The sequence below is a fragment of the Plecotus auritus genome, assembly GCF_963455305.1.
Source record: "Plecotus auritus genome assembly, chromosome: 9".
NCBI lineage: Eukaryota > Metazoa > Chordata > Mammalia > Chiroptera > Vespertilionidae > Plecotus > Plecotus auritus.
Window position 1 is genome coordinate 5,937,097 of NC_137783.1, and position 24,980 is coordinate 5,962,076.

Here is a 24,980-nt window from a genome sequence, read left to right on the forward strand (position 1 = left end):
AAGCAACTAGAAGGAAGGAAATATGATATAGCAGTAGGAATCGGGGCAATAGAAACTAGAATAATTGAGAATTCAGTGAACTGGTTTCTTAGCAAGGTTATCAATCTGAGCCGCCTTCCCCAGCGGATCAGGACGGGCCTGTCTTGGAACACAGACCCAGGTGGTGGGCCTTGAGGTGGAGTCCAGGACCGGCTCCCGGCTGTGGCGCATCTGCTAAGGGCCCAGCATCACTTACTGCACAGATGCCCGCTCCATGCAGGCGGCCAGAGAACAATGGCAAGGCTCCAGATGTGCTCCGAAGCCTCAGAAAGAGTGATGGCGGTGGCGGGGGGGGCGGGTTACCAGCTTCTTGGTGGAGGGAGCCTGACACACGTGCCCAGAAACTGTCACCTCACGGGAGCTGCCACCCTCCTATGGAAGTTTTCTTTCCATGTTTTCAGAATTGTCACCTTGCTAGTTCTCCGTGGCCTGCTTCGTGTCCCATATCATTACCAGGTAACATAATCATTTCATTCTCTTCCAGCCAGAATGTCTGGTTGGCTGAGAAGGGAAGCGGCGGGACGTTGGAGGCGCACCAGGGCTGAGAGCTCCATTTGGTCTTGCCTTGTCCCTGGAGATTAATCTCAAATGTCCTTCACCTTTTGCAATGGGAAACAAAAACTTGAAAAATGAGCGTGCCCATCACTCAGCAATTTCACTGAAGAAATAACTGTTCTTGCCAACAGTTGTGGTTCTCAAAAATTATTTGATGGCAAAATTTGGAAGTCATTTTCAACACCCAGAGTTCAGATTTTCACACGGTGGGACAGCTGTCTGATGGGACAGTCTGCCACAGGACAGCTTCCGTGACGTGGGGTTTGAGGGCTCTCGAGGGAGGAGGCAGGCAGCAGCCCGCTAGGGCCCCTGCAGGATCTCACCATCTGGTTGGTACATTGAAGTACTTAGCAATGATAGTATATCTGGTCTGTTCTTCAGCGCATGGATTTTCAAAAGTAAAACAGCAGAAACCAGGGGGCATCCAGAACCCATGGCATCTCACAGTTAGAACTGGCAGCGTTTTCCTTGTACATACAGCAATAGCACGTCAGTTGGGGACGTGGCAGTCTGTGTGGCTGGAGCCTGAGACGGTGCAGTGTACAGGACCTCACTGGGTGGAGGGACTCGACACAAGTGACAGAGGGAGCTGCCCAACCACCCAGGTCTGAGGCCCCCAAGGCTGTGGGTATTGGTATCCACAGGACAAGACAGCATCTAGTATTGGGGAGGAAGGCTGGGCCCACCCGCCAAGGGTGGGGACATCCCTCACTCCCCTCTCGTCCAGCCGTACCTGTGGCCTGAGGAAAGCCAATTCGCTCCAGGGTGACTGTCCAGTGGAGTGGCTGGGATAGCCGTGTCTGGGGGGTGAGAAGGGGCCAGCCTTGTTGCAGACTCTGTCTGGAGCTCATCCCATACTTGGCACAGGGAGAGGTTTGCGTTTGTCATCCCATCTCATGACCAGGAGAGTAGTAGTTGGTGATGAATCTCTGCTTGACCCTGGGCCCTGCCTGGAGTGCTGTCCCCTTCGTGCCCGTTCATCACCCTCAGGTGTCACGTGTGGAACCGTCTTTGCTGGGGGCCTCTGGACATCTGCTGGAGGGATCTTGCACCCCCGGGTCCTGGGCAGGGTTGAGCAGCACTGCCAGCCGAGAAACCACCCTCCTGCCACAGCCTGGTGGCCTCGGGCTGTCAGAGGGAAGAAAATTTAATTTTTCAAGATTAATGGTATTGGAGCAATATTTTTAGCTGAGTGTGGTTCAAATAATAGGCCATTAATTGAAAAAGGAAATTGAAATGAATTTATCTTGTACATAAATGCTGTCATAGGTATTAATAGGGATCAGAAAATAGTGGCCTGTTCCCAGAAAGATGTTGAACCTGACGCGGCACCTGGTGCGTGAACATGACGGTGGGGGTTGCTGTGCGCACGGGAACATGGGCAGGGGTGGTGGGGGGAGCTTCAGCCTGTGGGGGCTTCGGGCCTGGGAGGGTCTTCCACCTAGAGGGTCTACTGGCAGAGGCAGGAGGCGGCAGACGTCCTTCTTCACCAGCAGATGGCGCCAAAGCAGCATTTCGTATCCTGAGATTTTGGTATAGGAGGTGCTAAGCAGCCAATTTTTAGACTTAAACATTTTTACGTTAAATTTTGTTTGCTCCTAAAAAGCATCCTGAGTGGGCATTTACTGGAGCAGGAGGCTTGTCTGGTCTACTGAGGGTTGAGAAGACAGACTGGCCTCCACTGGCTGTCTTCCTCTTCCCGGGCCTTTATGCTCACCGGGTCATCGGCTGCTGTACTTTGCACTGGAACCTTGATAGTTGGAAGTCTGTTCCTCCAGAGGAACTGCCAGTCTGGAGTGTTGACATTGGCCCTGAGAGGCCAGGCCCTGTCCTGTTCTTGGGAGCTTGTTTAAATGTCCGTCACAGGATGGACTGAGGACCCTGGCCCGTGTGTCGACACAGCCACGAGTGAGCTGGACGGGCGCTCACACACTGTGCCCAGGGCCTCCAAGTGCCCCAGGCCCTTTCCTCCTGGTAGCAGCCCAGATGTGCCAGTGTCGAAGTCCTAATTTCTGTCTTCCTTCCTGAGCTCAGACCCCTGGAGCAGCAGTTTCGCTTGTCCCTGCTCTGGCCCAGAGCCTGGAGTCACGTCAGCGTATCTTGGGTGCTCAGTAACCGCGTCTGAGCCAGTGAGCCAGTGTGGGTTAGACATGCACTACCCAGGCCCTCCCTGCAAGGGTCAGGGGCCGTGATGTCCCAGCGCAGCTCAGTGAAGAATGCCTGCCTGAAGGCAGAATTTGATGCCATCCGTGTGTAGATGTATCTAAGGCCATGGATTGGGTGACATCCCACAGGTGTGGGCTGCAGGGAGGTCCGAGTCTGGGGCCCCCACATTTGGAAATTGGGAAGAAAAGGTGGGTTTATCAGGGGAGGTGAGAGAAGGTGGGGACAGGGGTGAGCTGGAAGCCATGAGGCAGTGAAGAAGGGTTGCAGGGGAAGGGGGCTGCACCCCTATGGCCTTGGCACCACCTCCTATGCCCCACCCCTTGCCTGGGGCTGCTGGGAGGACCCAGGGGTCTGGAAAAGAGAGACTGGCACCCAGCTGAGGAGGGGCTGTCCCTGGGTGAGCATGCAGCAGGTACCCTGGATGGCCTTTCCCCAGGGGGAATTGATTGCACCTGCTCTCCACAACCCAGAATCTAATGCTCCAGAGTGCTGGCAGATTTTCACATCTCAACACCACACTAACGTTTTTGTATTTGCCCCCCAAACCCACGATGTTCCAGTTTTCTTCATCAGCAAGTGTTAAGGCCTCAGGTATCTTCCATGGTAATAGACATTAGGTGGTAGATGTGTTCGGCGCTGTATTCATAGCAGGGCCAGGGGATGAGGAGCCTCAGAGCCTCGAGAAGGTGATTGGACATCTGCTGCACCCGCCCTGCCCCTGGGGACCCCTGAGGCCCCTGTCCTTCCTGGGCACCATGTGGTGGGTGCCAAGTGACAGGATCTCATGTTCTGGGAACAAGACCGGTTGTTGGGGATGCTACGAAGTCGGATGGAGAAGCAGCGGCATCGCTATTGCTCATTCATCCCTCCTCCTGAAGCAAGCCTTTTCCCCGCCCCCAGATTCCTGAGGCTGCCCTCCCGCCTGGCCTCAGCTCTTTGGGCCCCTTTATCTGAAGGACTGTGCATATTTTTGTGTATGTCCTGTCCCACCCAGTGAGGACAGTGTCACCACCCCCGATAATTCGTTGGATTTAGCGATCAAGTCCATGTGGAAGTGTGTTGCCAGTCGGGCATGTGACATGATTCTGGCACTGTAGGAGAAAGGATTCGTACAAAAACACTTGAGAGAGACCTGCCCATTACAAGGACAGGCTCCAAGTGGTGGGGGAGGGGGAGACTTTCCTTAGGTGGTGCCAGCTCCCCAGGGTGGATAGCTCATACCCCCCCCCCCCGTCCCCTGGGGGTACCAGCTCCAGAACACAAGGAGGTGTTGGGGGACTCCACCCAAGGGCATCCAGGGACTGCCACCTGGCCCGGTCAGGCGAGTTGAGTGGAGCTTAGGGAGGAGGCTCCAGGAGGAGACACCAAGCTCTGTGCCGGTACAGGGGACCCCGAGACTGCCTGAGTTATACTGGGCATCGCAGAGGCCCCCACACCCCCAGATGCTCTCCCAGAACCCCTGCCTCCTGGCACCTGCCTGTCATCCGGACCCTTGGGAAAATGCTTTCCACCCAAAGCCTTCTGGGTTCGCCTCCTGGGAAATGAAATCCCTGGGAGGCCTCAGGTGGCCGCTGTTTCACAGGTGTTACTTGGTTGACTTCACAGCGCCCTGGGGCCCACGGCCTTGACACTGAGGAAGTGCCCGAGTAGTTTTCCAAGGCTTCCGAGTGTCTATTGATCCGAGGCGGCGAGCCCAGGAGTCACGTGTCTAATTTCACAGGCACGCCAAGGAGCATGGAAAACGCATCACTTACTGCCCGCAAAGCCTGGACGTCGATAGGGGACGGCTTTCCTATACTCTGGCTTCAGAGGCGGCTAAATGAGGAAGAAATTGCAGATTTGTTTCCATATAATATCCTTGTTGTCTGTTTCCTGCACGAGTAAAGCATCCGGCATGAGGGGCCCCCACGGTTCCCACTGGTCGTTTGTGTGACCACAGGGGCTGTTTATGGGTGATTCACAGGGCTGCTGGGGGCTGCTGAAGGCCCCAAGGAAGCACGGCCAGGGGCTGCCCATCTGCCCCTCACCTGGTGACCCTGTCTTCCCCGTCACCTGGTGACCTGTGGGGAGGAGGATGGGGGGAGGAGGAGGAGTTTCCTGGCAAGATGTATAGGCTGGCCTGGGGACCCCAACACACAGTATCAGAGGGGCCTCCTGAGGAGCTGTGGGCTGATGCAGGTACCCCAAAGGTCCCCTTTTCTTTGGGGACGCGGCGCTGCTGGTAGGACTAGGTAAGCATGCTTGTCTGGCACCTTATCTCTGGGCAGATCAGCTCAGTGGTAGGCAGAACGGCCCTTTCTCCATGGAGAAGCTAGAGGCCGAGCAATCCAGCCTGAAGCCGCTCTGGTTCGCACACAGCAGGACCCACAGAACCTCCTGAACCCCCTCACACCCATGGCTGCCTGGGAAGAGTCAGAGGACAGGTGGCAGAGACTGTCCCTGTGTAGCCTGGACAGGGCTGCCCATTGCTGTGGCCTCACGCCTCCCACGGCGGCATCTGTTGTGGGGCAGGCCTGTTGGGCCACGGCCTCCACCAGTCCTTGCTCATTTAGCTGTCAGCCGCGGAAGTGTCTGTGTAGCAGCTGGAACTGTGCACTGTGGTTTGTTGAACCACATTGGCAGCCCTTTGGGGCAGTGAGCACAGTTAGGACGGCTGGCAGAGGCTATCCTTGCTGTTGGCTCTGAACTGGTGCCTTTGCAGCCAGCAAGGCGAGGAGGGAACCCTCTCGTGGAGTAGAACTTGTTCAAGGGTGTGAAAGGTCTCCGGCAGCTGGTGGGCACTCAGCCCCTTGGAGCCTCTGTGCGCATCGAGGAAATGTCCTTGGCGACCACAGGGTTGCCTGAACACGTGGCGTTCAGACCTCCCCTCAAAGCTCTAGAAGTAGGGTTCGGTCTGGGCAGAGGGGCCTGAAGCCAGAGATCGGTCAGATCCGTCAGCGCCTGAAATGCAGCAGCATCCAGGGACACCGGTAAGGCCTGCGGGCTGAGATGCCTCCGGTGCCCTATGTCCAGGCTTTGTCCTCTGCCTTCCAGCTGCACAGCCAACACCTTTACCTCTTCCATAATTGGGTCTCAGGAAAGAGGCAACAGGTGAGTTTTATTTTCTGTGAGGGGAGAAGAATGGCTAAACCAGAAATTCATGGACATGATTTTGAGAGACAGCGAGATTTCCCAGGGGTGCAGCCTCGCTCATCTGGGGTGACATAGAAGCCAGGGAGGAGGAGGCATGCTCTCTGACTGTCAGGTGCTGCCCTGAACCTCCCCAGGAAGCACCTCCCCCTCCCTACCCAGAGCATCGCTTTGCAAACCCACCCTGTCCAGCAGGGTCCCGTTCCCAGCAAAGTGGGATGGTGATCATTCCTGTGGTCAGACCGTGCAGCCCCCTAGGTGCAGCCCTGACACCAGGAACCTCGGTCTAGGCTTGGAGGGTCAATCCTCAGCCAGGAGGAGCCGTGTGCCTGCACCTCCCACTCCATGTCCATGCTGGCGGCTCCTGGGCCCAGGATGCCTTAACTGCTGGTCACCAATAAACTGGGCCTCCCCACCCCCTTTTGCCTTTTGCATTGCCGTGAGAAGGGTCCCCACTGGCCCTGGAGGTCGGTTCTCCAAGAGGGCCGGGCTTCCCTCTGAGAGCAGGGCATCTGCTGGAGGGTTACCCGGGGTGGCTGCTGGGGTTCTGTCCCCCATGCCCATGGTGGGGAGACAGCCTGGAACCCATGCTCCTTCCGAGGAGATGCCCTCCCCGCTTCTCCTGTGATTGCCCCTTCCCCATCTCTGCTGTCCTGATCAGATTTTAGGGGAAATATATGGAAAGTTAATGGAGTTTACTGATGTTCTTTGATCCAAGGAGGGGGAGGAAAGCAAATGCATTTCTGACGCGGAACTAATCTGCTTCAGGAGGCCCCCACCAGCCTGTCTCTGCCTGCGCCCTGCCCGTGGCCCAGACAGGCCTGATGAAGTGAGAGAAGCAAGATTGGTTTTCCGAGGGCACCGGGCCCCCGTGCACAGCTAAATCACACTGTCTGCTCTGCTGGCGGGGTAACACCGTGCCCCCCTCAGCGGCACCTGCAGCCCCGCGGGACGCAGTGATGTGCGGCCGGGCAGCGGCGGGCTGCAGTGAAGGTGAAGCTGTCATATCGATCTTTTTAGCACTAAAATATGAGCCACTTTGCTCTGCTCCCCGCTGCTGTGATGTGAAAAATAATAACTCGGATCCAAATTAAAAATATTGATCCCGGGAAGGTGCTGAAAGTAAATAAACACCTTCCGAAGTTTTCGGGTCAGCCGAGGAATGGGATTCAGCAATAAATGTGTCGGCACGTCACAGTGCAGGGTTCTTGATCTGTTTTTTCTTTGAATTGATTTTTCATTATTTACTTCCTAAAAGTGTTGGAATTCGGTTCTCCACTGTTAAACCCCAGTGTTTGGGCAAATTATTTCTTTGGGGCTCACGAGGTGCTCCTAATCCACTCGCTCATTGATTGATTGATTTTTGACTCAATAAGCTCGCAGTCCCTGCCTTATTTAGAGCTTCCATCATAATTTTTTATACATTTAGGCCTGACTTTTTTATTTCCCTCTAACAGATGAGCTGACGTTGGGCCATCAAGTGGGGAGGACAGTTGCCACAAGGTTAATTGTATCCGCTCCCTGTGTTCCCAGCTGACGTTGGGTCTGTCGTGGCTGAAGGTTGAGCACAGCCCTCCTGGACCCTACAAACCCCTTTACCAGCAGGGCCATGACCCTGGGGGTCTGCCAGCTGCCCACAGCCGGGCCCAGTGGGGTGGGTGGCTCGACTTTCCAATGTCGTGGTTCTTCGTGGGCGCAAGGAGACACTGAACCATGTGCTTCTGGGAGTTTGTCCTTCAGGAGGCCCCTGAAAGCTTGGGCGAGTCCCCACCCTGCCAGCAGGTGCCAGGGATAGGCAGCTTGGGAAAGACAAAGGGTGCGGCGGCCGCATCTGTGGTTGAGGGCGGTGAAGACTTGTCTGAGGGGACTTAGAACCTAAAACACACACACATCCCGCTGCCCCTGAGAGTCAGGGTTCCTAGTGCCCATTTCCCGGTCACTGATGCCCAGATTTGGGGAGCTGCCAGGCATAGGGCTCCCTGGGCTCAATCCTGGGGGCCAGAGGGAAAGGTGGAGGTCTGGGCCCTGCCCCGTGCTTTGTGTTCTCCACATCGGAGGACCCGCTGTGCTTGCTGGTGGCCTGCTCCTGAGCCAGGATGTCAGTGCGTCTGTCTCATTGCGGGTGCCGGGAGTGGGGCTAATAGGAGGCATGCGATGCTTCCCATTCTGACCCACCATGCTATCTGACAAAGGTACTGGGCAGCTCAGTCGGGGGAGGAGGGTGTTTTCACAAATGGTGCTGTTAGAGGGCCATGAGCGAAAAGACAGAACCTCAACTCTGACACTGAAACTTACAAAAATCAAGCTCGAAACAGGTCATACATCTAGAAGAGCTAAAACATAAAACTATCAGAGCACATAGGAGAAAATCTTGGTAACTTTGGCTTTTCTCTTATAAAAGGAAAAATTTATCAATTGCACTTCATCAGAATGAAAAATATTTGTTCTTCAGAAGATATAAAAATAGGCAGTCCACAGCCAAGGAGAAAACATTTGCAAATACACCCGACAAAGGACTTTATTGAAGCCCTATATATATAAAGAACTCCGACAGCCTAGCACCAGCCAGACACACAAATCTTCCTGAAGTTTTAAAGATCGGAACAGACACTTCAGCAAATAAGGTGGAAAATGGCTCACAAGCCCATGGAAAGACACTCGATACCATCGGTCATCAGAGCAGAGCATTTGAAGACCACACTGTTTGCGAAGATCACAGATTCCCCACTGCTGGCTGAAATTGAACAGACTGACCACATCATGTGCTGGTAGGGTGGGGAGACTGGAACTCTCAGGCGTTGCTGTAGAGGAAATGTCAGATCCCAGCCACACAGAAAACACACCGACCATGTGAGCCAGCCACTCCTCCCCCGGGTATCTGCCTAAGAGCAAGGCAAGCGTGTCCACACAAGGGCTGGGACACAGATGTTCACGGCACCTTTACTGATAATACCCCAAACTGCAAATGACCCGAAGTCCCACCAGCAGGTGAGCTGTAAGCCACCTGCAGAGCCACGCAGCAGCAAGAACCATTGCTGCACTCTGGGAAAGGGCCTGTGCCGAGTGCACGAAGCCAGGCAAGGGAAGGGTACCTTCGGCATCATTCCGTTTACATCCTGTTCTGGAACATGCAAGCTCATCTGTAAAGACAGAAAGCAGCTGAGTGGTTTCCAGGGACGGGGCTGGAGGTAGGGGTTTTGAGGGGACAGAGGGACACAGGGCAGCTAGGGGAGCCAGGGCCGTGCCTGTTATGTGGCTGTGACGATGGCTGCCCGATGCAGCTACGTCAGACCCATCTGACTGCGTACATCCACTCTGTGCGGTTTTGTAAATGTCAACTGTGCATCAATAACACTGAAATAACTAGTTACCTGGTTAATGGTGGGTAAGCAGCTAAAGTTTAAGTGATTTGATTTGAAAGGGAAATATTTCCGTTACAATCTGACTCCATATAAAGGCTATATAAATCACTCTATATGTCTTATGATTAAGGAAACTTAACATTCCATTCCATAAGAAATAATAGCAGAGTGTGAATAATTTTCATATTCACATTCTACAGGTATCAACATAAAATTGAAAAGACATTCTTTAGATTAAATAGACTTTCTCGATGTTTTTAGTGTGGCTAACATTATTCCAACTCAATAAAAGTGATCTTGGTTAACATTAGCCCCCGTTTGGCCTGTGCTCTGGGCAGGCAGGTGCTGTCTTCAGTTTAGAGTTGGCCAATATGCAAATGAGTTTTTGCCCATAAGGGGGCCGTTTCCTGTGAGGAGGAGTCATTGCACTTTCCATCCATTGCTGTCGGTTTGAAGAATCTGGAAAAGCAGATTCCTGATGCTCGGTGGTGCTTCCTCCTTTGCTCCATCCACACCTCACACATCGTCTTCATCTTGTTCTGTGTCTGTGTCCTCTCAACTGTGAGCATCCAGGCCCAGAGGCGTTTGATGGCTGACCCATGTCCCCAGGCCGAGCCTGCATGCAGCCTGCACCTCTGGCCAAGTTCCTGCATTCGCGCAGCCAAGCCCAAGTCCTGGTCTGGGTGTGTGGTCAGGCTGGTGGCCCTGCTGTACCATGTTGGGGAGCCCACCCTCCCAGCCAGCAGCCTTGCCTCACTGGTGCTGGGGCACTGCACCCAGATCCTCATTTAGGGAACGTGAAGCAGGGCCATCAGTGGTGTGTTGGGCATCTCGTGTGACTGGAATGTCAGTGAGAAGAATACCTCCCACACCTGGGATCTGGACTCCCCCCGAGCTGGGCACTCGGAGATGTAGTACATCCACACATGACAGAAGGAAGTCACGCGTGCCCTGGGTGAGTCCCCACCAGTGTCCCTTCACCCGTCTGCATGCACTGCCGCCTGCAATGGTCTTACTCAGTGAGGAGCAGGCACCGGGCTCTGCCTGGCCAGGGGATGTGGGAAGGGACAGGGAAGAAGCGTCTGTGGGGGCAGGGAACCCCTGCAGCAGCCCTATGGCATAAGGAGTGGTCCCCTCCCCTCCATCTACCACAGCCTGGTCACATAGCTGCCCTCGGCCTTGCCTGTCCCAAGCTGTCGCTGCTGTCTCCCACGCTCACTGTGCGGGCTGGCGCCGTAGCCATACTGTGCCTGATTCCTCGGTGAAGGAACCAGGGCAGTTCTGGTTTCTTTGCCCAGCACCCTGCCTGTGTCAGTTTCTCTGATGGCATGGTCGCTTCATCCTTGCTTCTCTGCTCCCATAGGCCCCTGCTGCAGGGCCCAGGCAGGTGGCAGCTAGCTGTGAGCCGGGGTCCCTGCCCCAGTGTGGGTGCGGGCTGGGTGCTCTGCAGTGGCCTCCCGGGCCCTTCCTCGTCGCTGTGCCTGCTCTCCAGGAAGTCCGAGGCAGGCTCTGCTGACTGTGGGGCGAGGAGCCGGTGGCTGCTGATCCGTCAGGCAGACAGGCGTGATGGAGTGCGTGTCACCCGCAGCCGGGAAACAAATGCGCCGCGGAATGTATTGGTGAACAAACTGAAAAATTGTAAAGCTCTTAAGGACTTTCATGCTTGTTAGCATTTTTTGACAGAAAATCACTGAAGCAGTGAACATAAAAAAGTAGTCACGGTTGATTCGCAGTTCAGCGTGTTGTTCGAGTCATTTGGCCTCGAGTGACATTTCACTCCCGGAGATCGTTTCTGAGCTGCCCTGCTCACCAGGGTTTCTTTCTGCGACAGTTTCCACATGTCCTGGCTCTTGGGCTCCCTACAGATCCGTCCTGATGCTCTGGAGGGAGAGAGGGGAACCTTCCTGAGCAAAGACGGGGGCCGGTGTGGCCTGGGGGCCTGTGTGTCCTGACAGCTCACGGGGAGTGGGGGCCAGAGTGGACATGGGGGCCGATATGGTCTGGGAGTGCATCTGGGCTGCCATGTTCCTGGAGCCCAATCATAGGAGGATCCAGAGTCTTCAGGAGGCAGTCGCAGGAGTATCTCGAGGGTGAGTGACAGCCGCTCAGGACAGGGTGCATCCCACCCTATAGTGGACAAGACGCTGCAGTCAGCAGGGCCCCAGGAAAGGCCTCCCCAGGGCATCGGTTATTGCTTATTCTCGGGCAGATGATGTCCTTGCCAGCCTTCGTGTGGCTGATTCCTGTGTGTCCTGTCCCAGGTCACGGAGCCGGCTCCTCTTTTAAGTCATCCACAGGCCCATCTGAGGAGAGCGAGGCGAGTCTCCCAGGAGAGGAGGATATTGGCATGAAGGAGAGGGGACCTGGCTCACGGGGGTCGTGGTGGCGCTCCTGGCCCTGCTCCTGGCTCCCTCTGCCTTCAGGCTGCAGGAGGCCTTGGTAGCCACGGTGGCTGGTCCCCCATCAGCGGTGGTGGCTGGGGGCCAGGCCTCCAGGCTGGGTGACTAGGGCCAGTCCCCCAGACGGAGCTGTTGCTGCTCAGACAGGAGGAAATGGAAACGGAGTTTAGAAACTACATACATTTACATTTACGCTACATGTTTTTAGAAATACCCTCCCACATTTCCCCTCGATTTGTATGTGTCCCCTTTTGGGAGAAGACCTGACTTTTAATTATGACAAAGAAAAGTAGCGTTGAGCCTGGCCGGTGTGGCTCAGTGGTTGAATGTTGACCTATGAACCAGGAGGTCCTGGTTCGATTCCTGGTCAGGGCACATGCGGCTCCATCCCCAGTAGGGGGCATGCAGGAGGAGGCTGATCGATGATTCTTCCTCATCATTGATCTTTCTATCTCCCTCTCCCTTCCTCTCTCTAAAATCAATATAAAAAAATTTAAATACTCTAAAGAAAAGTAGTGTTGATACTTGGGTTTCCCTCATGGGTAATTGTCTTCCCGGTTAGAGGGAAGGACGCCGCCACACGTCTGCCCGTAAGTCAGACAGACCCTCGTGTGCCTGGCTTTCACTGTTCTCTCCCACGCTGCGATTAACTTTTAATGCATCGTTAAAAACTCCTTCCTGCTAGTTTCTCACCTGTGAACATGGGAGTGATTTATACTCAGGGTGTTCATGTCTAGAATGCCAAGAGAAGAGCGGCCCTGAGGACGGGGAAGTTGTCACACACGATAAGCCGGTAGCGGACGAGGCCCCTGCAGCCTGCAGGTGATGTGCAGAGCGCCAACCACAGGTCTCGTCCGCTCCAGAACACTTGAGATTTAGACAACTACAGCATGCCCCATATCCTGTCAAATCCTCCCAGATGAACCAGGAAAAGAGTCTGCAGCCAGAGGCCCTGGCCCTTTGCAGTGGCTCCCTGTCCCCTGCCACCTTCCGGCGTGCAACAGTGTCCATGGTTGTCGGAGAAAACCCTGAAACATCTTTCAAAGGGACATTATTACACTTCGCTCTTCATCTTGAAATTAATGTTGGGCTGTCAATTTTTATTGCTGATCTGATGGATGCAGTCCAGTGATGGCAGCTGCTCCTCAGACAGCCTGGGAGTGCGGCCTGGCTCCAGTGTGGGCTCACCCCGCCCTCCCCCCACCCCCATTGTGGGTAACTCAGGTAGAGAAACACCTGTGCAGGGAACAGTCTGACCTGCACGATGTACTTGGTGCCTGGGGTCATTGAGGGGTTTAATTTTCTTTTCTTGCCCTCACCTCAGCCCGCCACTCAGAGAAAAGAAGGCTGGAGGCAGCTTTCCAGGCTGGGGCCCGAGCGGGCAGCACCGGGCGAGGCGGAGGTCCGTCCCACTGGCTGGGTTCTTTGCATCTACTTACGAGGCCGGGATGTAATGATGTGATCGTGCTTGTCTGACAAATGCGGCCGGGCCAGCTCAGGACAGCAGACGTTCCCACTGTGACCCGAATCAGCTACGCGGCAGCCCCTTTTGGGTTAGAGCTAAGCTATTTAATCAATGTTGGCTGTTCTTCCAACCGTCGTAATTATTTAAAGGGTTTTCAAAAGGGAGAGGACAAATCAAATCAAACCATAACTGTTGTGTCTCATTCAGAGCTAAGTGTATCTTTTAAAATGTGGGCCTGTTTAGAATCCCCTCCCAGTTTTCATCTATTATCACAATAATTGAGTTTGTAGCTGGAATTAAATTTATCAAATTGCATTATCCTCTTTAGAAATTGGATAGGGCCCCAGGCGGGGAGGCAGAAGTTAATCCGCTTTGCTGAAGCCCCGGTGGCACCGCCGCAGGACCAGGGCTCAGACGTCTTCCTGTCACCCGGACGCGATGTAATTTCTCCTCAATCCCTTGTGCAAATAATGACATTTGAATCGAGCATTAACAGGCTTAATTACTTTAAAATTGTCATTTTAATTTACACTGATATAGTATTGATCATACAAGCAGAGATTAAGCTGTTCAGTGGAGCGGATGATGGGGAATTAAACATTAAAGGGTCCTCCAGGGGCCGCGGCTGCCCAGCGAGAGCCGGAAGAGGGATGATATTTCTCAGTAATGAACTAGCGGCATGCGGGGACATGAATCTTGGGCTCCTGGAAAAGGGGAAATAATGGGGTTTGGGCAGCATTTGCAGGTTACTCATTCGCCGCCATGCACCAATTCTCCAATGATCGTCCGCCTCACCAACATTTATTTATCCAGCAAATTCCGAGCTTTGACCTTTTGCTAAGTACATTGAACATAAGTTGGAGTGGAGATTTTTCAGCTGTAACTTTCATAAGTATTTGTTATTTTTTTTCTTATTTCTAGGCAACATCAAACAAAATTATTCCGTTTTCCTAACGGCCTCGTGTCTGTGGGCCCCTGCGCTGGCTGTCGGTGGTGTGCCGAGAGGGCAGTGGCCGGGCCTCGGGGCTCAGTGAGCTCTCGAGGGGCAGGGGTACCCGGGACCATCTCAGGCCGGGACTGTCACAGCAGGGGCCATCCCAGGCAGGAGGCCGTTCCAGGTAGGGGCCCAGAACCTGCAGCCACACCTCACACTTCACTTGTGAAAAATTCCAGAGGCAAGTCCTAGGTTTAAGTGTCGCTGCCCCCGCCCCCCCTTTTTTTTTTCAACAAAATGACGTGAGAGTCTCACATTTTGCCCTGGAAGTGATGGTCCTCTGCCTGTCTTTTCAGTTTGTTCTGTTTTCTTGTGATCATTATGCAAAGCTTCGCCCTGTAACTGCAGATGCTGCCAGCTGGGGAGAAGATGGAAATGAAGCCTTTTTTTTTTTTTTTTTTCCAGAAGGAGCCCATTTGATGGGCTTCTTTTGGCCACCGTCAGACACCTCAGATCTTTGAGCCGTTTCGCTCTTTAGAGGTTACGTAATAAAAACTTAGGTGATGGATTTTATGGCTCAGTGGGGAATGATGAAATTCTTGATCCCTGTCCATAATGGCTTGACTTTAAACAGCGGGCTAGAGATTTAATTAAAGCTGATCAGGGAATGAGACGCTGCTGTTTCTCCCCAAGTGGACGTGGTTTGCACAGGAGAGTCAGAGGCGTCACATTTCTCCTCAGTGGGACTGAAGCTTGTTGTCCACTTCACGCACTCGGAGTAGCTCAGTCATCTTCATCCCTAATGATAGCACTTTTGGTTTTGTTGTGTCTGTGACCTTATTCTGTAAAAAAAATGCCACGCTCTGACGTTTATTGGGCACCTCCTGTTTGCTGGGTTTGTGCTGTCTTAGAGCTGGGAGCCAGAGACACATTTTATTCTTCACTGGGGACCCTGAGACCGGCTGAAAACTAGAGGGAGCAGTCTGGGTCCCAGGAGGACACCTCCAGGGACACGCCTGCCCGGTCTCGCAGCCTCTTCCTTGAGAGCTGTGGGCTGGCTTCTCTCCCGTGCTTGCAAATTTGTTAGTGTCATTAGTGTGACCACATGTGGGTACTGAGTAGGGCATGAGAGTGGTGGTGGGGCTGACCTCGGGAGAAGTCATGTGTGCAGAAGTTTTGTGTGGAGATGTTGGGAGTCAGTGCCTGAATCTTTGAGCTTGAGTTCTTGAGTGGCTCTGTTCTACCATGTGCTCTCTCCGCTGTAATCACGCGTTTTTTGCACGTTGGCATTTCATTATTTCCTGTGGACCCCAGCTCCCGCCTCCCCTGCACTGCTCCTCGCCAGGCAGCGTTCCACACGTGGCATGCTGCCTGTTGCAGACAGACTTTATGGCTGCGTCACACTTAGTTACACGTGGACATGGCAGGTCTCCACGCAGGAGGCTCTGCCCCCACACCCAGGCACCGGCCCTTCCCGCCCTCACAGCCCAGCACCGGTGTCCTCTGTCCCTCTCCAGCCTCGCCAAGTGGCTCTGCCCGTCCCTTTCCAGCCCTTCTCAGCCCCACCTCCTTCCCCTCACGAAGCTCTGGCCCCTGCTGGGTCCTGGGGACCGCGGGACCTCCATCCCACTACACACCTCTTCCCCCAAATGCCTTCTCCTCTGCCTGAAGCCTGGTGCAGCGCCCAGGCATTCCCACCATCTTCTGTGCAGCCCTGGCCCTGGCACCCCCGTGTTCCCTCGCCACACCCATCCCTCGCCACACCCAGCCCTGTCCTCCTCCTACCAGCATCCACCCACTTGTCAGCCTCTCCCGCTGCATCCTGGCTTGTCATTCCCACCAGCACATTCTGTGAGCAGCAGGGACAGGATGCCCGGGGTCCCTGGTCCCCACCAGCAAACAACATGTCAGCATTCCCCTCTTTTTTGTGGGAAACACCTTTTGACCCTCTGCCTCCCCTTCTTCTTGGTCCTGCAGAAACACTGATCCGTCTTCTTTTCCTTTTTAAGGAACATGGTAGATTCCATGTGGTCAGGCAGCGGTGTCCAAGTGGTGAGGGTTGCCCAGAGGGTGGTTGACGGGTGTCACTCCTCCGCGCCATTCACGGGCTCTGGTTTATGTCCAGGCCGTTAGTGAGACATCGCTTTCCCGTAAGGGCTGTTTGGCCCCCGAAGAGAGGTGAGGACCAAGAGGTGTTTTCTTCAGATGATGGGACTGTGGGTACATTGCAGCCTCCTCCAGCGTCTGCCTCCTTCTGGCTGGGGCCACAGGGACATGCGGTGGCTAGTGGTGAGTCAGGGCTGTTGCTGCAGCGGCCTCTGCCTGAGAGGCGATCAGAGGTGGGTGGACACGGAGGCTCCCACCTCTGCGTTGGAAGGAGGAGGCAGCAGCCCCTGGAAGAAAGCTGCTGTGTTGGCATGTCTGTGCAAAGGGACTGAGCTCAGTTATTTGAAACAGAAGGAAATGGCGGTTTCCCAATCTAATTGCAATTTAAAAATCAATTAAGCCTTTTGGGCAGCATTTTCTGTGCCCTGAGCTCTCCTAAGGGCAGCAGGTATTTTGTAAACAGCTTGTGCTGAGTGTTGTCATCTCTTAAAGTGCACTCGCTCTAATTAGCCTCTCTGCATAATGCACATGGCCTGCTTCTCCAGAACATCTGTAAGAACGAAACTGTAATTGAAAAGCTAATGATTTTTGGAAGACAAAAGATAAAAGTCAGAGCTGCTTTAATTATGATACAAACTCTCCACATAATTTAATTGGCATAAAAGTTTATTGATTTACTTTTGTAATCATTTAGACATGGAAAATATGATAATAAACTTCATAATTTAAACTAGTTGTTATTTTAAGACTGACATATTTCTTGCTCGCCACTGAAACTTTCTGTGTGCAAAGTCTATATTATGGGGAAAAGCAATATTCACATGCATATTGCAAGCGACTCTCATTCGGAAAGGAAAACTGAAAAATCATTTGGGTGCTTGCAGAGGACGGCTAGGTCTGCGCCATTTCTTCTTGTCACCTAGCTGGGTGCCGGGCACATGGTATGAGTCCGAGATGTGGGCTCCTCTGCGCACTCAGCTCCCTCCCCAATGAACGGGCACGGGGAGCCGATTCCTCTCCCACCTGTTGTCAGGCATCAGCTCATGAAGTCTGTTAAATCAGGCAGAAGTAGTAGGATTTTCCTGTTGGAAAGGAAGGTCCAGGACAACGTGTTGAACACTAGCCGGAGAGTACGTGTGGGAAAGGACCTGGGAGAGTACATGTGGGAAAAGAGCTGGGAGGGTCCAGACTGACGATGACCCTGTACGTCTCCATGCGGTGGCTCCCCGATGGCGAGTGCCTGGGCCACGTCCTCTGAGCAGCCCCGCCCTGGCCCAGGAGGAAGGGCAGGACCGGCAGGGGCCTCCGTGCATCTGCGCCTGCTTCTTACTCTCAGTGTGGACGGCACCGCCGCTCTCTCAGGCACCTTCGTTCCTTACACGCGGGCAGATCTCGGGGTGAGGAGTAGCGGCTGCCATCTCTACAGCCAACTGACAGAGCTGGGACTTCCCCTGCCAGAGTTTCTTTGAACCTACCATTTGGGTGTGCTCACAGCACCACTGGCCTCTAGAGTGTGGACTCCAGGGTCACCCTGTATCCATGCCCTTGATGTGCCGGCAGATCAGGGCCCATGGCCACTTCCTCCCCCACTCACCTTTAACACACCACGTGCCCCTGGATCCGTCCTTCTCCTTGACTGCACCTTGTCCCACTGATTGCCCTGTGTCTCCACTGGCCATCCTGTGTCCACACTGGCCACCCACGTCCACAATGGCCACCTTGGCAGTCTCTCTATAGGCTCTTCTCCTGTTCCCAGTCCCTCCCCAACGGCAGTCCTGGGGCCAGTCCCTGGCCCTGCCCTTTCTCTGGCTCTAGTCAGTCCTCAGTGAGAAGACCTCACGTGGGCCATGCCCATTTACATCTGCACCCAGACCTCTGTCCTGGACCCCAGTCCCACACGCCCAACTGCCTTCGATGTCTCCCTGCGGTGTTTTACAGCCATTGCAACCTCAACGTGTCTGAAGCTGGATGCTTCCTTCCACCACCCTCAGTCCCAGGCGATTGGCAGCACCCGCTTCCTGCTGGCCCGGCGAAACCCTGGCCCTCGGTGCCTCCCCGAGCTCACGGCCCTTTGTCAGGGCATCCTGTGGACATTGCCCATGTTCAGAAGCTGACCCTTCGTATGAAGCACCCATCACTGTCCCTTGCATCACACCATCTCACTTTGGGCCGTTTATTCAGCGAGACTTCCGGCCGCCTGCCAGGGCAGCAGGACTGGATGTCAGGGACCATTTGTGAACAAGTGAGCCAGTTCTCAGCAAGGCTGTGCCTGAGCCAGTGCGTGACCTCGCCCCAGACACAGTGCGATGCGAGTGTCCCCTGCAGTTTGCGAATCTGGCGTCACCCATCGCGTGGCCATCAGCACCCTCCGGGGCACCCCTTCCCAGCAGCCCGTCTGTAAAGGCCGCCTCGCCCCCCATGGCTGTTCCTCACTGCCATGATATGAAATGTTAACAGGCACATTCATCTGTTGGATTTATCGTGGGCCACACGGGACATTAAGTGGCTGTTGCTTGGAGTGTTTACCCTCCCTGTCACGATTGCTGTGCTCTGCCGGCCCCTTGCTGGGCTGCCTAATTGGGGACACTACAACCAGGGCTGTGACAGGGTTCAGCACCCCGGTGTACGCATGCCAGCTCCCATGGTGCGCGCTGTATAAAATGCTCTTTAATTCAGGAACAGATATCATTAACTTTGTAAGTAGATGAACACAATGGACAACCAATTTAATTAACTTCTGATGTCGGCTGTTGGACGGGAGACAAAATGAAATTATACGTGCATCTCTCAAGCAGGCAGCCAGCCTGGAGAGGGCTGGGCGGTGAGGGTCAGACGGGGGGACACCTTTGTGCCGTCATTTCACGTTTAGCCCAGAAGCTGAAATTGGAAAGTCAGTACTTTGTAAAGAAGTCAGCTCTCATTTTCGATGGTGACAAAGCTGCTCGGAGAGGTGGAGCAGCCTCCTGACAGTGACATGCTAAATGCGACCTCTCCCACACGCTGCCCTCCTGGAGAAGGCTGGGCGAGATGGGCAGTCATGCCGCCTCATCCCATTAGACCGGCCGCCCGTGAGTTTATTATACAGGGAGAGATCAATGAAGCGCTGCATTGATTTAAACAAAAGCTTTGTTTCATTTATTATTGTTTATAATCTAATGAAAGTGATAGTAACTTAGCTTTGATTTATTACTCAATCTATTAAATTTTATTAAAACCGGGAGTCTTGGGACTCTGCAGTCTTTTACTCTTGTCAAAGAGTTGGTCCTCCTCTTGGTAAAAGTGTGTGATTTTTTTGCAGTCGTGTTCAGCTTCTTGGAAGAAAGCGATGCCTTGGGTTGCCCTTTAAAGCTTGAGTAGACAGTCCTGCACGTTAGCTCCCGAGCAGCTTAGCCAGTCACTCCTGTGGGTGTCCTGGGTCTCCACACCTCGGTCATTTAACCAGGATCTTCAGACTCCTGCCGTGCACCAAGCATTGTGCTGGGGACTCAGAGGCGACGAGACCATCCTCAAGGAGCCTCCCTCCCCTCCCAGAAAAGAAGACAGGTGGTGGGAAGGAAAGAAGCTCACAGCCAGAGTGGGCAGCACGGCACAAGGACAGAGACTGTGCCTGGGGCTGCTGAGGCTCTACACACAGAGCAATCTGGGAGGGCTGCTGGGAGGAGGCAGCATTTCCATGAAGACGTACGCGGCGGGAGACGGGGCGGGGTCATGTGAGAAAAAGTTGAAAGTTGGCAAGGCAAAGCAGGGAAATACCCTAATGACGGCAGAAATTGGCTTTGTGAGCTGGGGGTGCGTATGAGGGACCTGGGTGAGCAGGCTTGTGCTGGAGGTCACTGGAAGCAGAAGATTGGCAGAATCAGACTTTAGTTTTTCAAAAGGTCGCCTTGGCATCTGGTGAATAAGAGGCTGAGGGGGCAGTACTGGGGGAGGAAGCAGGGGTCCACAAAAGAGTCCACTGGCAGTAGGGTGCAGAGATGTGGAAGGTCAGAGATGTGGAGGGTGTTGGGAGGGACATGGTGGGGGAAGCAGCTGGAGGAATCTAGAGAGATCTACCGTTTGCTGGGGGAGCAGGAATGTCCTGCTAGGCGGGGGAGGGACTGGACTCCTTGTGAGAGAGACATCCACATGGGGACTGCTGCCCTGGGCCTATGAGGCGGCCTTCAGGAGGCGCTGTGCAGGTGAGAGTGTTACCTGGAAGACGAGGGATGGGGCCACAACAAAGGCATGGGGTAGCCTTTGTTAGGGACCCCAAGCAAACCCAGTGTGTCATTGTCACCCAGAGGAGGAGATTCCAGAGAGGCAGCGTGGTGTCCAGAAACCTGGAGGTAAAGGTGCTTGAAGGGTTAGGGGTCCTGTGCTCTGAGAAGCTGAATGGCATGAAAGTATCCCTGGATCTGCAAGTGGAATGTCACTGCAGACTTGGCATAGGATAATTTCACTGGGGTGGCGAGAACGGAGGCAAGTTTAGAAATGAGGCAGAATTCCTAAACCTAGTGTTAGCAGGTGGAATCCATAAAACATGCATCCTGGTCAGATAGGTTAATGCCAGGAATGCAAGCCTGACTTAACATTGAAAATCTCTAACAGCAATTCACTAACCAATTAAAAACCAGAAATGCCTGTGATCACTTATCCCTTCAACCAGGCCAGCTCTACTGTCTCCGCGCTCCGATGTGCCTCATGGCCCGACCTCTAACCTATGAAATGCTGCAGGGCTCAGGCGTGAGAAGGGAACTTCTCTCCACTCAGCATTCACACAACTTCAAATATCAATCTTCAACGACAAAAAAAATGGCCCTTTTCACTCAGACATGGCCCTGATCTTCAGACGCATGAATCCAAATACCTGCGTGGCGTCCCCACTTGGATGTCCAAGAGACATCTCAGGTAACAGGTTTACCCCAATTTCCTCATTTTCCACCACATCTCTCGTGCCTCCATTTGTCTCCTTTGCCTCAGAAAATGGCAGCTCCGTCCCTCAGCTCCTCTCTTCAAGCCCTGGGGGCACTCTGACCCTCCTTTTCTTACTGGCCTACTTTTAGTTTATCTGCAAATCCCATATTCAGTTATGTTATATCCCCGCTGTCCCACTCCCCTCAGCCCTCTCCACCCCCAGAACACAGTCTGTTCTCGGCACAGGCCAGGTTTTTTTCGGTTCAGCTTGGAACCAGGACATCTGGCAACAAGACAAAAAAAAAAGAAAAAAAAAGCAAAGAAATGGTGTAAGGATTGTGAAAAAGAAGAAACAAACCAAAACAAGCAGTCCTTACAAATTATCAGAGATAATTTATAATTATTAGAACTAAGAGTAAGCTGAGCCAGGTTGCTGGATATAAGCTCAATATACAAAAATCAACAGCATTTTTATATGCTGGAACAAATGGTTCTAAACCAGTGGTGGTTTAAAAATTATATTTTCTAGTAGCAATAGAAACTAAAGGATACCTAAGAATAAATCTAACAAAAGATCTTCAAGACCTTCATGAAGAAAATTATGAAACATTATAGGACATTAGTAAGACCTCAATATATGTTAAAGATATATCATGTATGGGAAGGAAGACTGAATATCATAAATATGCCAGCTCATCCCAAATCAATCTGTAGTCTCAGCATTTATAATCCTAGCCCAGCAGGGTGTTTTGAGTGTAACTTGGCAGCAGTTCTGAAGTTCATATGGAAATACTAGTACAAAGGGCAAAAAATAACAAAAGCAATTGTGAAGAAAAATAAAATGGGGCACTTATGCTACTAAATATGAAGACTTCTTGTAAAGCTGAAACAGGAAGAAGTGTTATTGGAAATAGAACAATGGAACCGAATGGAGAGTTCAAAGAACAGACCCCCAAATAGACCCCCAGACAAAAAGTGGTGCATGAGGGTATGACGTAAGTAACAATGGGACCTGACCAGGTGGAGCTCCATGTGGGATGACACAGCACTAGCTAGACCTGACCTGTGACATCCCTGTTACTGTAAAAACCTGAGGGAAAAGCACACCCTGTGACTTTTACGGGAATATAGAGAATCTCTCTGTGGAGTCAGATTAGGGCTCTGCTTTCAGATACGGCCTGAAGGTATAAACCACAAAGGAATATATTGATTCATTTGACTACTTTAAGACTAAAAACTCGCATTTAATGCAAGGTGCCATAAAAAGATTGGTGAGATAAGCCAAAGAACGGGAGAAATTCTTTGTAACGCAAAGTAATAGAGAAACAATTCCAGATTATATTGAAATTTTTAAAAACTTACCAAATGAGAAAAAGATCAATAGAAAAATGGACAAAAGATGTAAACAAGAAATTCACAGGAGAAACTTAAAATGCCAATACTCTTAAAAAGAGATGCTCAACTAATATAATGAAAATGCAAGTTGAGCCCTAACCGGTTTGGCTCAGTGGATAGAGCGTCGGCCTGCGGACTGAAAGGTCCCAGGTTCGATTCCGGTCAAAGGCATGTACCTTGGTTGCAGGCACATCCCCAGTAGGAGGTGTGCAGGGGGCAGCTGATCGATGTTTCTCTCTCATCGATGTTTCTAACTCTCTATCCCTCTCCCTTCCTCTCTGTAAAAAAACAATAAAATATATTAAAAAAAAAAAAGAAAATGCAAGTTGAAACAACAATGATGTATAATTTCACACACATCCAATTGGCAAAGGTCAAAATGGCACCAGGTCTTAGCAAGTATGTGGCACATCAGCACTGCTCCACACTGCTGGTAGAGGGTGGGTCATCATGGCAACCTGGTGATGCTTGTGTTGAAAATGCACATCCCCCATGACCCAAGATGCAACTCCAATTGCATGTCATTACATGCACACACATGTGATACATATGTGCACATGTGTGTCCAAGGACATCGTGCATGTGAGGATGTTCACTGTAGCATCAGTTGTAATAGCAAACACATTGGAAGCAGTTTTCATGTCCAACAGAAGACTAGATAAATAAATTACAGTATTTTGGTATGTTGGATTATTATGTAGCATTTAAAAAACTAAAGTTACAGCCCTGGCTGGTGGCTAAGTTGGTTGGAGCATATCTCCTGAGAGCAAGCACTGTGTGCGTATGTGTGTGTGTGTTTGCACAAGTACTACCTGGGTATAAACTATCTGTGAAATCGTGGGATGGAGGTTCATGGGATGCACCCCATCTCCCTGTACTGAGTCTTCAGCGCTCTTAGATCATGTGAACCTGAATGTCTTAGCATTTCTCCCATCTCACAGGGGAGACGAGTGTGGGAAGGAGATTCACAGCTGGTGTGCTGTCAGATGCACAGCCTGCAATGCAGTTGGTTTCACAAGGGACCCCAGGCCCGGGTCCCTTGGGAGGGATGGAAGATGGCCTGTTCCTGTGACTTTAGGGGGAATGCTCCCTTCTGCCGTGCTCTGCAGGCTCCTGGGAGCTCAGACCTGGTGCTCCTGGGAATGCGCAGTGGCGACATTTTCATTTTTATATGTTTTTACTAGAGGCCTGGTGCACGAAATTCGTGCATTGGTGGGGGGGGTGTCCCTTAGCCCAGCCTGCACCGTCTCTAATCTGGGATCCCTCTCACAATCCAGGACTGCTGGCTCCCAACCGCTTGCCTGTCTGCCTGCCTGATTGCCCCTAACCGCTTCTGCCTGCCAGCCTGATCACCCCTTAACCACTCCCCTGCCAGCCTGATCGATGCCTAACTGCTTCCCTGCTGACCCAATTGCCCCTAACTGCCCTCCCCTGCCGGCCTGGTCGCCCCCTACTGCCCTCCCCTGCCGGCCTGGTCACCCCTAACTGCCCTCCCCTGCCGGCCTGGTCCCCCCCCAACTGCCCTCCCCTGCAGGTCTGGTCCCCCCAACAGCCCTCCCCTGCAGGCCTTGTCCCCCGCAACTGCCCTCCCCTGTAAGCCTGGTCGCTCCCAACTGCCTTTCCCTGCTGGTCTGGTCCCCCACAACTGCCCTTCCTTGCAGGCCTGGTCCCTCCCAACTACCCTCCCCTGCTGGCCTGATCGCCCACAACTGCCCTCCCCTGCTGGCCATCTTGTGGTAGCCATCTTGTATCCACATGGGGGCAGCCATCTTTGACCACATGGGGGCGGCCATCTTGTGTGTTTGAGTGATGGTCAATTTGCATATTACCCTTTTATTATATAGGAGTGATTTCAGAGAAAGGGGAAGGGAGAGGGAGAGAGAAACATCCATGTGAAAGAGAAACATCAATTGGCTGCCTCCTGCACGCCCCCTACTGGGGATCGAGCCCACAACTCGGGCATGTATCCTGACCGGGAATTTAACCATGACCTCCTGGTTCATGGGATGGCGACACCCAACCGACTGAGCCACACTGACCGGGGCAGTGGTGACATTTTCACAAGGACGTTGGTGACACAGGTGAAAGCAGCCTTTCCCACCTTTGGCTCATATGTGAGAAGCCCTTCAATTTTTTCCGCTTTTGTGGTATCTGGAGAAGAAAAATGTGTTCCCGTGTGCCCTTTACTGCTAAGTCGACTTGATTTGAGTGTCAGGAATTCTGTCTCATGAACAAGTGAGCCGGATGGGGAGGCCGCAGGTTAATGGTATGTACTTTGGCTGCCAACCCAATTGCGGAAATGATCGATCACTGGGCGTTGGATCTGTTTGCAAATAAAGAGTGATGGAGGCGTTTCTGACGAGGCGCTGTGTTCTGTCCTGGCCCCACACCTTTGTGCAGTGGCCTCGTCAGGGAGGTGGGGACCCCGACAGCCGGTGCTTTGCCACTGCCAGTCGCTTTCTGTCCCAGGATGTGGAGCGCTCTGTGCCGTGGTCATACCAGTCGGCTGGGAAACAGGGTCAGGGTGCAGCCGCTCA

General features: G+C 52.9%; 1 protein-coding gene across 2 annotated transcripts in view; it reads left to right on the forward strand.

Annotated features, from left to right (window-relative positions):
- Nucleotides 1-24,980, forward strand: part of INPP5A (inositol polyphosphate-5-phosphatase A) — a 145,016-nt gene that overhangs the window by 61,497 nt on the left and 58,539 nt on the right. The gene's annotated exons all lie outside the window — the stretch shown is intronic.